The sequence below is a fragment of the Lynx rufus genome, unplaced genomic scaffold, assembly GCF_022079265.1.
Source record: "Lynx rufus isolate CCGP_SWC_20201006 ecotype Redwood Valley unplaced genomic scaffold, mLynRuf1.p SCAF_4, whole genome shotgun sequence".
NCBI lineage: Eukaryota > Metazoa > Chordata > Mammalia > Carnivora > Felidae > Lynx > Lynx rufus.
Genome location: NW_025814856.1, coordinates 145,918,182 through 145,933,820, shown reverse-complemented (window position 1 = coordinate 145,933,820; position 15,639 = coordinate 145,918,182). Strand labels below are relative to the sequence as shown.

Genomic DNA, 15,639 nt, shown 5'->3' with positions numbered 1-15,639 from the left:
ACTGCCATTTAATTGAAAGTGGCCATCACAAAATGGGAACCTTTTTTTTTTTTTTTTACCAGAGACCAGTTATGCTTGATAAACAATATTCTGTTTGGTCCAGAAAAAATTATCTGGAACAATAGCCATCAGGAGAATTCTTTTATTGTCAGATGCCCCACACAGAGTCTGAGGGACCATGAGACTCTAGGATTCTGCACATTGCCCCCTATACACTGTCCCTTTTGCTCAGGTGAGGACCCGACTTTTAGAGACTCTGACTTTGTTAGGAACCATGCAGGGGCTATGTGTACATGAAGTTCACCACGCTTGAGCTGGCATCTATCTCTGTTGCTAAGTGACCTTGGGCAGGTCCTGTGAATCTCATTCCCTGTCTGTAAGGGGGAGACGATATTACCAAGCTCGTAGCATTGGCGCGAGGTTCCAGCAATAGGGGAGCTCCACTAGGGTCCTGCCTTGTCCAGACCGGGGGAACCTGAACGAAGAACCACTCTGGGACAGAGACATGGGATGGCGAGGAAGGGGCAGGGGCAGAGAGCATCATTCAGGCTCTTCCAAAACAGAAGGGTCCCCTTGCCTCCCAACGCTGTCTGTGGTGAAGAAAAAGCAAAGGGGAAGTGAGGGTGCACCTGACCACCTGCCATGCAATCACTCCCCATCCCCCACCCCACCTCTGCACCCCGCCACCGGGGCCTGGCCACACGGGACCAGACCTCCACAGCCCCAGGAGCCTTACTCCCAGCAGTAAGCCAGCCCTTGCCCCCACTTCCCCTGACTGGAGTGGCAGATTGAGGGTGTGGTCAGAGGCTTGATTCCGGTAGAAGCCAGGGTGCATGAGCATGTGGGTGGGGGGAGCTGTGTCACCAAAGGGAACCGAAAGAAGCCTAGTGTGAGCGGTAGGGAGAGAAGATAGAGGTGTAAGGGGTAAGTGGGACAAGACCTCCCACCCAACTCTGGACCCGCCCCCGTCAATGCAGTTCTGTGCAAATTACAGCTGCCCTTACCTCCCCTCCAGGAGACCCACCGCCTCAGGCCCAGCCCTTGGGATTCCCCAGGCTGGCCTTCTCCTCGGATATCCCCTATTTTGGGGAACTTGTTGGCTAAACACCGGGCTCTGGAGTCTAACAGGCCCGAGTCACTCCCCAGTCTACCACTGAGGCATTGTGTGACCTCGAGCAAACCACCAACTCTCTTGGAACCCCCATTTCCCACCTGTAAAGCGAGAATAACAGCACTGTAGCAGGTTGGCTGTGGGGCCTAAATTCAACCAATGCTCAGTGAGCACCTTCTTCAGGCCAGGATAAAACGGAGAACAAAAGTCGATTCTGTCTAATGCCCTGCCCTATCTATGGTGAGAGGTAGTAAATGCTTAAGTAACAAAATCGGGGGTCCTCGTGGGTCACTGTGCAGGATAACAGAGGCACGACATGACCCGACTTAGGTTTTAACTTGGCCACTCTTGACTTTGTAAACACACAGCTTTATTATTAGTGACGCCCAGGAGGCCATATCGGGGCTTCTTCTCCATTTCTTACCAACTGCCACCTCCTCAGAGCTTTCTGGGGCATGACCTGGAAGTCCCCCACTTGGCCTGCACAGTCACATGCACGTCTCTAGACCTCATGTCCCCTCGTCTCCCAATTTGCAGCTCTCTTTACCTCTTCACATGGCCTGAGGCCTAAGACGCCGTGCTGTCTCCTGCATCCATCATCCCAGGCCCCAGCTCTCTGCTCCCTTGGCCCTTTTAAGAACAAATGTTACTTCCCTTTTCCTTCGTGGTCAGCACCTTTCCTCACCCTGACCCCCTGCAGCCTGGCTTCCACGCCTTTCCCATGGATTCTGCTCTGGGCCTTGGTTCCACAGCTCAAGCAGGCCCTGGTACTCCCAGGAACGCCTCAGAATCTCCAGTCTCAGCATCTCTCTCACGTAGACTCTCAGATCCTGCCTGGGATTTCATTAGTGCCAGGAGGTCTCATCAGCTCTTTAAAGAAAGATGCTGGAGACTCTCCTAGCTCAGCTCAGAGCCTTCCTGTCGTCCCCCCTCCTTGGTACTGCCCTGAATCTCAGTGCATTTGTCACTGGTTCTTCTGCTGACCCCTCCCCCACTCATATCCTTCTAGAGCCAGAATGCCCCACCCAGACATCCTGATACCCCCACCCCCGCCCCCACTGCTGCACGGGTGCTGATTCTAGCACTCTTAAAATCTGCTGAGCTCAGCATTTCACTCAAACCACTTCCGTCCCTACTGCTGGGCTCTGTCACAGAAGAGATCAGGGCTCCCCTCCTTCCTGCCTGTTGGTAGAGCATGAGGCACCTGGACAAGAAGGAAAAGAAAGAGGAGGAAACCTTCTAGGCTTCTGCAGTGCAAATAGTTGCTTTATGGGGACAGAAGCCACTTGGCCTCATAGGATCCAGCTGTGGACCTTGGTGTTCTCTCTTGTCCCCCAAAAGACCTGATTGAAGCCTAGACTCTTTATATGTCCCCACCAGGGAGAGGGGTCCCATCCAGGTCCATGAGGTCTACCCATCATTGGTTGGCATGTAGGGGACTCTGTGGTCACAGGCTGCAGTGGGCTTATCAGCCAGACCCATCTCCAGTCCCTGCAGCTTAGAACCAGTCAGTGCATGGGACCCTGCCCGGGGCAGGACTGGTGTCCGTCTGAGGTGAGAAGTGAGGGAGGGAGTCAATTCTGTCTAGGATGTCAGGGTCAGCCCAAAGGCATAGGGGTGCTCCCAACTCACGTCTAGCCCTCAGGGTGGTAGGCAGATGACAGAGGACTAGGGTTGGCTCTGGGACTCCGGAAGAGGTGTTCTGTGTGGCCTGGAGCAGCTGAAGCATGAGGTCATGGGATGGGGCCACGAGGCATGACATTCATCCTGCGTGGCCTCTCAACACTTCATCGCGGAAGGGGGATGTCCGCTGCCCCTCTTTGGCCTTCTACAAGGCAGGCTGGGTGGGGGGGTGTGGGTTGAGCATCTCCCACTAGAGGTGGGGGGGAGGAGTGGGAGCTCTTGGGGGCTGGTGGGAGCCAAACAGAACTGTGGGAACAGGTGCTTGATTCCTGCCAAGCAGACACTTCTGGACTATTTCCTGGGGGTCAGGCCTCTGGGGGGGGGTGCTGGGTTGGGGTGTCCCCAGATTACTGCTCTGGTAGCTTCGGATGCCAGCAGTGAAAAGTCAAGAAAGCACAAAGTTCTAGGGGCTAAAGGACCCTGAGAGGCTCCTAGGACAGGCCTACACTGTTCTCTTGGGTCCCAGAGAAGAGGGGGCTGTCAGGCCTCTCTGAAGGGGAGTCCGGCGGTGGTTCTTACCAGGCCAGTGTTCTGGAACCTCGTTGTTTCACAGGTCTCCAAGCCAGGAGCCAACTGGAACTCTGATGCCCGCCCAAGTCCCCATGCCAGGCCGACTGCAGCCACATGGATGCTGGTGGGCCTGTGGGATTCAGGAGTCTCCACTGATCTGTGCCAGTCTGGAAGGCCACGTATGTCCTGTTTCTCTCAGCCTATCCTCCTTCTTCTTTGCTGGGGCAGCGCATTCTTCCAGATCTGCAGGGGGACTGACATGACTTGACAGTTATCCGGGGCCCATCACGGAGACAGGAAGAACGAGCTACCTGCTCAAGCAGGAAAGAGCTCCCAGGGGCTTCTTCATCATGCCCACCCCCCACCCCCCAACACACTGCAAAGGCTTGGCTTTGCAAGTAGCAGGTCACAGAGCGTCCAAAAGAACTGGGCAGGGGGACAGTGATCCCGGGGCTCCTGGGTCCCACCTGGGACTTGGCCATCCAGAGAGCAAGCGCTCAATCCTGCGTCCTCACTGCGATTCGGGGCCCGGGGTTCAGGGGAGAGACGGTAGGGCCGCAGGCCCCTTGCAGAGGAACAGCCTATCCCAGGCCTTGGAGAAGAGCCAGGAGTGGTCACCGCCTGCCCCACGGGAATGCTGGGTCAAGGCGGTGTTGGAAATGGATGTGGTGTGGAGGGGGCAGGCCCCATGCCGGGCTGATCTGAGGAGCAGCTACAACCAGACGATCCTAATGAGCCCTTAATACATGCTACACGCTACTAAGCATGTTTCATGTTATTACTGCATGTAATTGCCATGAGCAGCCAACATGAAGTGGGCATTATTAGTATCTCCCTTTACAAAGAGGCAAGCTGAGAAACTTGCTAACCCCGTGAACTTGAACAAGTTAATCTGTGTACTTCTTTGTAGTCTTAGTATCATCCTCGGCTGATAGAAGCACCGCCCCGATCTCTGCCTCAATCTTCACATGGTGCCTTTCCCCATGTCGTATCTCTGTGTCCTGTGTCCAAATTTCCCTTTTCATGAGGATGTTAGTCATATTGGATTAGGGCCCACCCTAATGACTTCATCTTAACCTAAATAATTACATCTGCCACGATCCTATGTACAAATAAGGCCACATTCTGAGGTACTGGGTTAGGACTTTAACGTACGGATTTGAGGGGAAATAACGCACCCCCTACCAATATTTAACATGTAACCTACTTTGCACCAAACACTGGGGTCACATTTGATTTTCATGGCAACCGTAGAAGGCAGGAGAATGTATCACATTCATTTTACAGATGAAGACCCTGAAGTTCAGCAAGGTTAGGTGGTTCACCCAAAGGCACACAGCAACTAGCCAGGGATGTGAACCACACTAAACCATAAGTGACGTCTGATCATGCCGGAGTCAGACACACCGGGGTTCAGGTCCTAACTGGATGGCCTGGAGAGGTATTCACCCTCTCTAGCCTTCAGTGTCCTCATTTGAAAAATAGGGTCAATATTGCCCTGTCAACAACAAAGTGCTGCTGTTCAATGGTGAGGATGAGGTCTAGCCCGGTGACTGACACAGAGTAGAAGAAATGATAGTGATATAAATGTAGCAGTAGCTGCTGGGTAGGGCATGTCCTGTGTTCTGTTGGTTCTGGGTGGCTGCCTCCCTACGACCACCTGTCCTTGCTGAGTCCCCAGGGCAGTCAGGGAGGCATGCAGATCAGTCCACCCTGGCCACCCAGAGCTCCCTGGGGTGCTGCACCCCCTAGACATGACTCCAACTCTTCCTCTCCACTGGGCCACAAGTGAGGGGGAGGGTGGAGGGTGTTGGCAGCTGGGGGCCTCCTTCCCGTGCCCAGGCCCCAGGGTGTTGTCTGTGTAGAAAGGTGGCCCGGGTGTTCAGAGAATGACCACAGCCCCTCAGGGAGGCTGCCTACTGCCCAGCTGCCTCACCCTCTCTTCCTCAGGGACAAGCCCATGAGAAATTGTAGGATCAGAGAACAGACCAGGGGTTGGGGGTACAGGGATGGGGCTGACCACAAAGGAGCAGCACGAAGCGGTGGGAAGACTCAGATTAGTGGGTACACTAAAAAGAATGAGTTTTATTGTATGGAAATGACAAAACTGTAAAAAGTGATTCAGAAGGGCCAAATTCTATGGGCGCCTGGCTGGCTCAGGAGAAGCGTGTGAAACTTGATCTTGGGGTTGTGAGTTCGAGCCCCACGTTGGCTGTGGGGGCAGATTACGTGAATTAAGTAAGTAATTAAAAAGAAAGAAGAGCCAAATTCTAAATGTCAAGAAGTTTTAGGAATAGCTTAACAAATTTAGTTTGTAGTTTCCTTTTTACGCAAGCAAAAGACCCAAATGTGATAAATATGTCTTAGAGAACTCTTTAAATAAACCTAAAATAAAATTTCTAAGTAATTAAACAAAGAGAAGCAAAGAAAAGGAATACATCCTTCCCAGAAAGGCAGGAGTGGCACCTTGTCCCTACCCTTTGTGTCTCCCTCCCTCCAGCCTGGCTTGTCAGGGCCCTGCTGTGCCTCCCTGACTTCCTCCCAGCTCTCGAGAGGCTGACTTCTGTCAAGCTCTCTGACTGTCCCAGGGGCTCAGACAAAGGGCCCACCCTCAGTATGGGTGGCTGCGGGTGACAGGCGGACAAGTTGGGGCCCTGGCAGGACACAGGTGGCATTAAATGGAGGCAAGTTCGCAGAAGTGTTAAACAGGGTTACGAAAGCCAGTGGGGAATGTCCAGGCACCCAGGGCTTAGCATCATCGGGAACCATTACTACCCTCTGAGGGACAACCTCCAGGACCTGCCACAGCAAGGCGACGGCACTGTCTGTTCCGTATCCCTGTCCCCCTATCTCTTGCCACTGCCTCCCCCTAGCCAAAGCCACCCAGAATCCAGAGACCAAGAGAGCCAGGGGCATGCGGACTGAGGAGGCCAGCCTCCTTGGGGCATGGAGTGAGGCAGAAGAAAGCAGAGGATGGATGGGGGGAGGGGTGGCAAGCAGAGAGAAAGGGAGGAATCTGATGGGGGGGGGTTTGGGGGACATGCCCTAGGGCCCAAGGTTACCTCAGGCTTCTCCCCCGGGGGCAACCAAGCCTCCCAGCTGCTCTTCCAGGCTGGGAGTTCCTGAATGAACGAATGAATGAATGAATGAATGACGAATTTGAGGATGGATGAGTGACGGATATAATGGGAAGAGGCTGGCTCGTGCTGGCACTAAGAACAAGGTGGATTATTTTCCCCAGGATTTCCACCCTTCTAGGCCTTTAAGGACTGTTTCCTAAGTACCCACTTCGAGGCCCTGCAAAGGACCCTGAGCTAGAGAAGCAGAGGCCAAGGCAGGGGCGGGGGTGCCATCAGGCACTGGGGAGCCTGTGTGGCCCTGCCCTGCCCTGCCCGGGAGGCCTTGCTTCTCCTCCCTCTCACTGGAAACACACTCAGGGGCTGCCCACCCCCTAGCTCCACCCCCACCCCTCACCAAGGCCCCACCTTCTCCATCTGGGCCACTCAGGGCTGGGTTCAGTTGGGTGTTGATGCTGCAGGGGAGGGGAGGTGAGGGACAGCAGGGTGGAGACTGGAGACCGAGGGACCTGTCACCCCAATTAGTATAGTGTGCACATCTGCAGAGTAGCACCAGCTCCCCAGCGCAAGCCTCCTGGTGGGAGGAGCAGAGCTTGGCCTCGGGACCTCGAATGTTCTCAGAGTGCCCTGGGAGGTAGGGATGGTGGCGATTGATGGGGAGGGGGCGGCTTTCCCTTCCGCGGCTGGCAGTGCCAGGAGGGGCCTGGCATTGTGCTGGGCGCGTGAACACTTGCACATGTGCATTGTCTGACCTAGATACTTTGTCAGGTTGCAAACCACCCCTCCCGCACCCTGTGCCTCTTTCAATTAGGCTGGGTGTTTAGCGAAGGCTATTGTGAGTCCGAGGGGGCAGAGGCAGAGAGGTGGGGAGCCCCAAATCTCATGGGGAAAACCTCATGAAGGCTCAGTTTCTGGAGTCCAAGAACCAGCACTGGGGTTGCGGTGCGGGTCAGGATGGGAGGGTGGGAGGCGTAAGGCAGGTCCCCTTCTGAGAGGTCTCTCTTGGGGGTCCTCAGAGATCACATCCCCCACTTCTACTTTGGACTGGAGCTTGGAAGGCAGCAAATCATGGGACTGAGCATCACTTGGGATGAGGGTCAGGGGCCTGGGGTGTGGGTTCAAGGGCAGTGTACCCCTCATTATGCTTCAGCCTTGCCCCGACCCAGTCTTCAGTCGCGGCCTTCATAGAAGTCTGAGTGAGTAGTACGGAGCCCTATCCCCAGTGAGTGAACTGATCCCTGGTGTGTGAGTGACCTCGGTCTTCACCTTGTCCTGTGCTCCACCCGTTCCCTGCTCCCAGGTCTGTTCCCAAAGATTTCCAGATGCACTGACAGTGGGGTTCCAATAGAGACCGTTTGCTTTCTTAGCAGGGCCGCTGGTTGAATGAGATAGGCGGAAGCCTTCTGCGACTGTCCCCCGCCAAGCTTCCTCATGTTCAAATCCCCCCACTCCATGCTTTGCCTACCCTCCAGCCCAGCTTAGCTCAGGCTTCGAATTTTAGGATACTCTAGGGAAAGGGCAGAAGGTAGCTACCATTGCCACGGAGCCCTGCCCCCACAGCCTGTTTGTCTCTGGGGGCAGAAGGGAATGTGGACGAGCTCAGGGGTTATACCGAGAAGTACTTAAGGTGTAGGAAGGAGCAGCAGGGGCAGTTGCCAGGGCAGCCTGACCCCAGGGCTACCAATGAGCTGCTCCCAGACCTTAGGACACTTGCTTTCCTGGGCCTGAACATCTGACTCAGGAAATCCGAGGTGATGCCTAGGGCCATGCAACCCCCCAAATGCTCCATCAAAGCTGCATCCTCCGTATCGCTCACTGGGGCCACCATGTGGCCATCTCAATGCCTCAGTCCTTCTCGGTGGCATCCCTTTTCCAAGGCCATTCTTGCTCAGGCAGCTTTCCTGCCCACACACTCGGCCCAGGACCTTCCCTGGGGACATCTTACCTGGATGGGACAGGAAGACAGTATAGTAAGCTGTCCACAGTTAGCCTAGAGCAACCACTAAGAAAACTACTAAATAAGTAGGTATAAAAAAAAACATTTAGGAATAATTTAAATCTTATATTAGAAAATACTCACATTGTAAAAGAAGGCAGTCTGGGAGAAATAGAGGAACAAAAAAGACATGAGATATTTAGAAAACTAGCAAGATGGCAAATACAACTATCAATAATGTGAACGGATTAAAGAATCCAATTAAAAGGCAGAGACCATCAGATCCGACACCAATATCCGGCAATATGCTATCTATAGGAGACAGATTTTAGATTTAAAGATATAAGGGTGCTCTCTCTCTCTCTCCCTCTTTTTCTCTCTCTCAAAATGCATAAACATTTTTAAAAATTAAAAAAAAATCTATCGGGTCTAGTATAGCACAGGGGAATAAAGAAAATAATGTTGTAACAACTTTGAATTTGTTTTTTAACGTTTATTTATTTTTGAGAGAAAGAGCATGAACGGGGGAGGGGCAGAGAGAGAGGGAGACACAGAATGCAAAGCAGGCTCCAGGCTCTGAGCCATCAGCCCAGAGCCCGAAGCGGGGCTCGAACTCACAGACCACAAGATAGTGACCTCAGTCGGATGCTTAACCGACTGAGCCACCCAGGCACCCCACAACTTTGTATGTGATAGATGGCAGCTAGACTTGGTGGTGACCATCCTGTAATGTATATAAATATGGAATCACTATGTTGGGCACCTGAAACTAATACAATATTGTGTTTCAATTAAAAAAGTATTATGATGATGGTATATGTTAGAAATCTAATGGTTAATTTAAATTTACATTTACTGTATATATTAAACATAAACGTTCTGCTTTAAACCTTAAAAAAATCGACTGGGTCTGATATTAGTATAGCCTCTCAAGTTTTCTCATGGTTGCTATTTGCATGATATAGCTTTTTACATCTATTTGTGTCTTTGGGTTTTTTTTTTCAATTTGTTTATTTTATTTAAAAATTTTTAAACATTTATTCAGTTTTTGAGAGACAGAGAAAGAGCATGAGTGGAAGAGGGGCAGAGAGAGAGGGGAGACACAGAATCCAAAGCAGGCTCCAGGCTCCAAGCTGTCAGCACAGAGCCCAACGCGGGGCTTGAACTCACGAACCATGAGATCATGACCTGAGCCAAAGTCGGTTGCTTAACCGACTGAGCCACCCAGGTGCCCCGTTTTGTTTTTTTTTTTTTTAATTTTTAATGTTTATTTATTTATTTTGAGAGAGAGGGAGAGAGAGAGAGAGAGAGAGAGAGAGAGCAAGCCGGGGAGAGACAGGGAGAGAAAGAATCCCATGCAGGGTCCATGCTTCCAGCACAGAGCTGGATGCCGGGCATGAACTCATGAACTGTGAGATCATGACCTGAGCCGAACTCAAGAGTTGGATGCTTAACCTGCTGAGCTACCCAGGCACCCCCAGACCCAATAGATTTTAAAACAAAGGAAGTTACTAAAGATAAAGAGGGACATTTTATCGTGATAGAAGTTTAATTATCTAAGTGGTGACAATTAGAAACAGATATGCACCTAACAAAAGAGCTATAGTTCACAGCACATACAAAAATTAACTCAAAATGGGGCGCCTGGGTGGCGCAGTCGGTTAAGCGTCCGACTTCAGCCAGGTCACGATCTCGCGGTCCGGGAGTTCGAGCCCCGCGTCGGGCTCTGGGCTGATGGCTCAGAGCCTGGAGCCTGTTTCCGATTCTGTGTCTCCCTCTCTCTCTGCCCCTCCCCCGTTCATGCTCTGTCTCTCTCTGTCCCAAAAATAAATAAACGTTGAAAAAAAAAATTAAAAAAAAAATTTAACTCAAAATGGATCAAAGACCTATATGTAAGAGCTAATACCATAAGAAAATATAGGAATAAATCTTAACTTTGGATTAGGTGATGGTTCTCTACATATGACACTTGAAGTAAAGCAACAAAAGAAAAAAAAACAGATAAATTGAACTTCAGCTTCATCAAAATTAAAAGCTTTTGTGCTGCAAAGGACACAGTAAGAAAAGAGTCACCCCACAGAATGGAAGAAAACAGGGGTTAGCCATATACCTGATAAGTGATTTGTAATTTACAAATCTTTGTTCTTTGTAATATACAAAGAACTCTTACACTGAATAAACAAAAAGACAACTCAGTTAAACTTGGGGAAAGGATTTGAATAGACATTCCTCCAGAGAAGTTATATAAATGACTAATCAGCACATGTAAAGATGTCAACATCATGAGTCATTAGGGAAATGCAAATCAAAACCACACTGGGATACCACTTTACACCCACGAGGATGGATATTAAAAAAAAAAAGTCAGACAATAATGAGTGTTGTAGAGAATGTGGAGAAATCGGAACCCTCATATACTGCTGGTGGGAATGTAAAGTGGTACAGCCACTTAGGAAAACAATTTGGCACTTCCTGAAAAGGTTAAAGATAGAGTTACCACATGATGCAGCGATCCCACCTGGCAGACACCCAAGAGACGTTGATGCATAAATCCACAAAAAAACTTGCACGTGAATATTCATAATAGCCCCAAAGTGGAAACAATCCAAATGCTTATCAACTGATGAGTGAATAAATAAAATATGGAATAAAAAAATAAAAACTGGAATGTTATTCGGCAGTAGAAAGGAACAAGGTACTGATACATGCGACAACACGGAAGATCCTTGAAAATAGGCTAAGTGCGGGGCGCCTGGGTGGCGCAGTCGGTTAAGCGTCCGACTTCAGCCAGGTCACGATCTCGCGGTCTGTGAGTTCGAGCCCCGCGTCAGGCTCTGGGCTGATGGCTTGGAGCCTGGAGCCTGTTTCCGATTCTGTGTCTCCCTCTCTCTCTGCCCCTCGCCCGTTCATGCTCTGTCTCTCTCTGTCCCAAAAATAAATAAACGTTGAAAAAAAAAATTAAAAAAAATAAATAAATAAAAAAGAAAATAGGCTAAGTGAAAGAAGTGGGACACAAAGGACCACATGTTGTAAAATTTACTCAGATGAAATGTCCAGAATAGGCACATGAATCCGTACAGAAGTGAAAATGAGTGGTTGGTTGCCTGGGGCTGGGGAATGGGTTGCGGTAGGAAATAGAGGGTGACTGCAAAGGGTACAGGGATTCCTTGGGGGTGACGAAATGTTCTAACAGTTGATCGTGGTGATAGTTTAGTATATTCACAGCCATGTGACTATACCCAATTACTGAATTGTATACTTCTCCCCGCCCCCCCCCATGACAACATCCTTTATTGGGCACCAGCAGTGCCCTGGGAAGCCCGCGTGCACAGACTGGACGAGGTGCAGGGCTGGCTTTAGTGACGGTGCTGTCGCAGCTGCAGTCCACCACAGCCACACGTCCCAGTTTTTAGTTTCTTTGTTCAGCTTTATATACACTGTCTACACTGTCAGGTGCCCCCTTCCCCGCCCCCGCTGCTGCTGTCACATGTGATCACATGACTTTCAACTTCACTCATGGGCTGCTCAGCTATCAAATCAATGGCAAAGTTTTCATTCGCCTCTTTCTGGTGACCTACAAATCGAATTTTCCTAATCGTTATTATCATAAACATGACGGATGTGTGTAACCTTCTCCCTGGTGGGCCAGGATCGCACCCCGAAACACCTGGAGCCTCCACACAGCTCCTGCCCAGCAGCCCCAGAAGGTCACGCTGCCGCCATCTTGTGGGCTCTGAATTGTGCTCTTTCAACAGGTGGATTTATGGTATGTGAATTATATTTCAATAAAGCTGTTACCAAAACAAAAACCATAAAAAGGGAACCTGAGGTTATTTGTGGGTATTAGGACATCTGGTGCCTCATGGTAGTCCAGCTGTGGTTTTGATCTGCTGGCCTCTCCTCCTTGTCATCTGATCCCTCTCTTCACATTACCTGGAAGGAAGAGCTGCTATTCCTTTCCCTCAGTCCCTATTCTAGCTCTTGTTTTTCTCTAAAACTGTGGGGTGGGGCTGTGGTGCTGGGTGAGACCAGTTGCTTGACCAGAAGAACCCCCTTGACCAGTCTTGGTCCAAACTCCAGTGGCCAGCCTATGTGGGAAGGCAAGTGTGGACCCTGACTGCCAAGGGAGTCCAGAGAGGGGTGCTGAGCTAATCCAAAGCAGAGGGCCTTGGGCAAGTGTAGGCAATGTCCCTTACTGACCAGCCTCCATCTGGCTCCTCAGAGCCACAAATTGAGTTGGGTCAGTTCTGACGCAGGCTGTCAATGATAGGCTTTGCCTCTGTTTGGGATCTGAAGTCTGGGGCCCTGACCCAGGATCGCAGGAATAGGGGCCAAAGGAACTTCTGAGACTCAGTAACCCCAACCCAATCTTTGGATTTTATAATGGGGTTGAGGCAGTGGGAAGAGAGACCCCTGTGTGTGCCCATCCACCGGTACCTGCCAAGCAACCCCCATGGCCATACCCTGGGATTAAAGCAGAAAGGGGCGGAGCTGGCAAAGTGGACCTGCTGGAGGGGCGCTCCCAGCCCACTGTGCGAGGGAGCATAAATCTTGTAAATTTTGCACGCATAAATCTTGTAACTGCATGCATTCCCAGTGCTGTGGGAGAACCGAGGAGAAGCGGAAGTTCCCCGTGTGCAGGAGTCATGGGTGGTGGGTGAAGATCAACAACATCTCCATAGCGGTTAGGCGTCAGAGCTCTGGTGGAGCGCCAGTCCCCCGCTCTCCAGCTGAGTGAGCTTGCCTAGGCTGCTTAAACTCTCCAAGCCCCCGTTTCCTTGCCTGTTGGAGCCATTAAGGACAGCAAGAAGAGAAATGGGTGGGAAGAAGAGGGAACTGCCAGCAGGAAGCTACACGTATGTATCTTGTCTCCTCTTCCCCCAACTTCTTAGCTTGAGAAATGAAAGTCACAAAAGAGATTGAAGACACCCTAGGTTGGAATAAGCACAAGAATGACTGGCAAGCTCCCCTCCAGGCTGGAGAACCTCAAGGCTTGGAGGTCCCTGTATGGGCTCCTGGAAACCTCCCCGCCCCCGCTCCCCCCCCCCCCCAGGTCCTTGCTCTGCTGCAGGATTCAGATATGCAATCTGATTGCATCGGTCTCTCTATGCCAAAATCAAAACAACAAATGTACACACACTCCTAAAATCCCAGCAGGTTCAATCCAACAAGGAAGTATTCGGTTCCAGCTGTGAATATTAATCTGTGCAGTGTTGGTCAAGTGTGGGGACTGGTATTTCGTACTGAGCAGTTGTGCCGCAGCTTGGCACAGAGCCTGGAACATCGTAAGGTGGACCTTGGCGGGCATTTTAAGGACAGGCAAAGGATGACCTTCCTGGAGGGGGACCGGTGGGCTACCTACTCTGAATTTGGGGGAGGGGTAGCCAGGCTGTGGGATACAGTTGTGAAATTCAAATCTCAGATCTCTGATAAACAACACAGCCCCCACCTGCTGTAGCAGCTCAGCTGGTCAGCCAGGGGTAGCCTTTGCCTGGGGTGGATATGATGTTGTGAGTGGGGAGGGAGGGTCCTGGGGGAATCGGGAGGCTGAGAGAGGAGCTGCTGAGATTGTGGACTCAGGGGCAAGTTGACAAGGGTTGGGGGGGGGGGGGATGGGGGCTGGGATCCTGCACAGCCTGTTGCAAAATGCCAGCTCTAAACGAAATCGCATGGTCTACACATGCTTGCATATGGTTGTGTGAGCCAGGTGAAGGGTGTGGAAGAGCATACCCGTGTCACCCTTGGTCACCTGGGGGTGGCAGTACATGGGCAAGGGAAGGGCCTGGGGCAGATGTAAACGATAAGCTTTGTTTTTATACCTTTGTAGTATCTCATTTCATTTGTCACAACCAGTATGGTTTGAAAGATATCAAGTGAAGTACAAGAAATTAATCATTTACTAATCCTCTCTGTCTCTCCCTCCTCACAACTGCCTTTTGCTCCCAGCCAGCAAATCCAGAGAGAAAACCAACCTGCTGCTATTGGCAGTGCAACCTGAAGCAGGTAAAGAGCGGGAGGCAACTTATGTTGGGGTCTTCTGTGGGCCGGGCACCGTGCATACGTCAGGCGCACACACACATCGACCTGCAGACTCGGCGGTAAGAGAATCAACAAGGGATGTTGAAGACCAGGGACTAGCAAGGGTGGGAAGCCATCACCACTCCTGGGCTGAGAGGACAAGGGGAAGGAATAGCGTCATCACGGGAGCCAGGTGAGCAGAAGGAGGGAAGAAATACCCCTAGTCACTCTCCTCTCCTGCCTTCCAGGCCTCGCCTGTGCCTCTCATTGGCTGACCCCAGAGGCCGCCAGGGGGATGTGTCTGTAGGGGCAGAGAGGGAGGAGAATGAATGGGAGGAGGGAGAAATGGAGAACCACCAGCACAGACAGCGAGTGTGGAGCAGGAGTTGACCTCAGAACTTCAGCTGTCCTACGTAGCAACATGTGCTCCTGTGCCCGCACGTCCCCCCGGCTCCCACACACCACTCTGTCTGTGGGGCCATCTTGCCAAGTAAAGGCTCAAGCCCGAGTCTTTCCTTCTTTCTCTGGCCAGAATGTCCTCTTCTAAGGGAAGGGCTGGGTTTTGGGTCGGGACAGCTGCGTCTGGCAGAAAACGTGAGTCCTGTATTCCAAGCCCGACACCTATGATCCCGTGCTCACACTCCTCCTCTGCCAGGAACCCCATTTCCCCTTCTCTTGACCTGCATGGGGCATTCCACCAAGGACGATGTTTTGTTTACTGCCACATCCCTGTATCTGTGCTTGATGCCCGGCACAAAAGAGGCTCACAGTAATCACTCGTGGTGGAACTCAAATGACTCTCCGGATGCCCTTTCCTTGGGGCCCTGGGCTTTTATGTCATGGATTGGGTTTTCCGGAAGCTTCTTTACCTTCTGTTGCAGATAAAGAATGTACCGAGCCCTCTTTCCAGCCATTAATTTACATAACCTTCACAAAACACTCAACTGGGGGGGGGGTGTTGTTAGAGCTACAGGTCACAGCTAAGAAAAATTCACCACTGAAAGTTAAATGACTTGTCTGGAGTCACCGGTAGAAAGTCCCAACAGACCCAGGGTTTGGTCTAGCAGCTCTCACCATAGTCTGCGCTTAGCCTCTGCTCCACCCAGTCTCCCAGGGGACCTGCCTTGTAACAGGCATCGCTTTCTTTAACCTTGATGGGACCAGAGCTGCTACTTCCTTGTTTCTTTTCTGGCCTGCTGGCCCTAGCTCTCCTCTGCTCCTGTGAGCCCAGCTCCAGGCCCGCTGAGGCCAGGTCTCAGCATTGGCTCACGGCCGCCCCTCCCCCTACTGCCAATGTCTTAGGC

At 51.4% G+C, this 15,639-nt stretch overlaps 1 long non-coding RNA gene across 1 annotated transcript; it reads left to right on the top strand.

Annotated features, from left to right (window-relative positions):
• Positions 1 to 3,395: 3,395 nt before the first annotated feature.
• Positions 3,396 to 14,329, top strand: LOC124523577 (uncharacterized). The gene is made up of 3 exons (XR_006965037.1): positions 3,396 to 3,483; positions 11,967 to 12,083; positions 14,264 to 14,329. It is a non-coding gene; the product is annotated as an uncharacterized LOC124523577 (long non-coding RNA).
• The last annotated feature ends 1,310 nt before the right edge of the window (positions 14,330 to 15,639 follow it).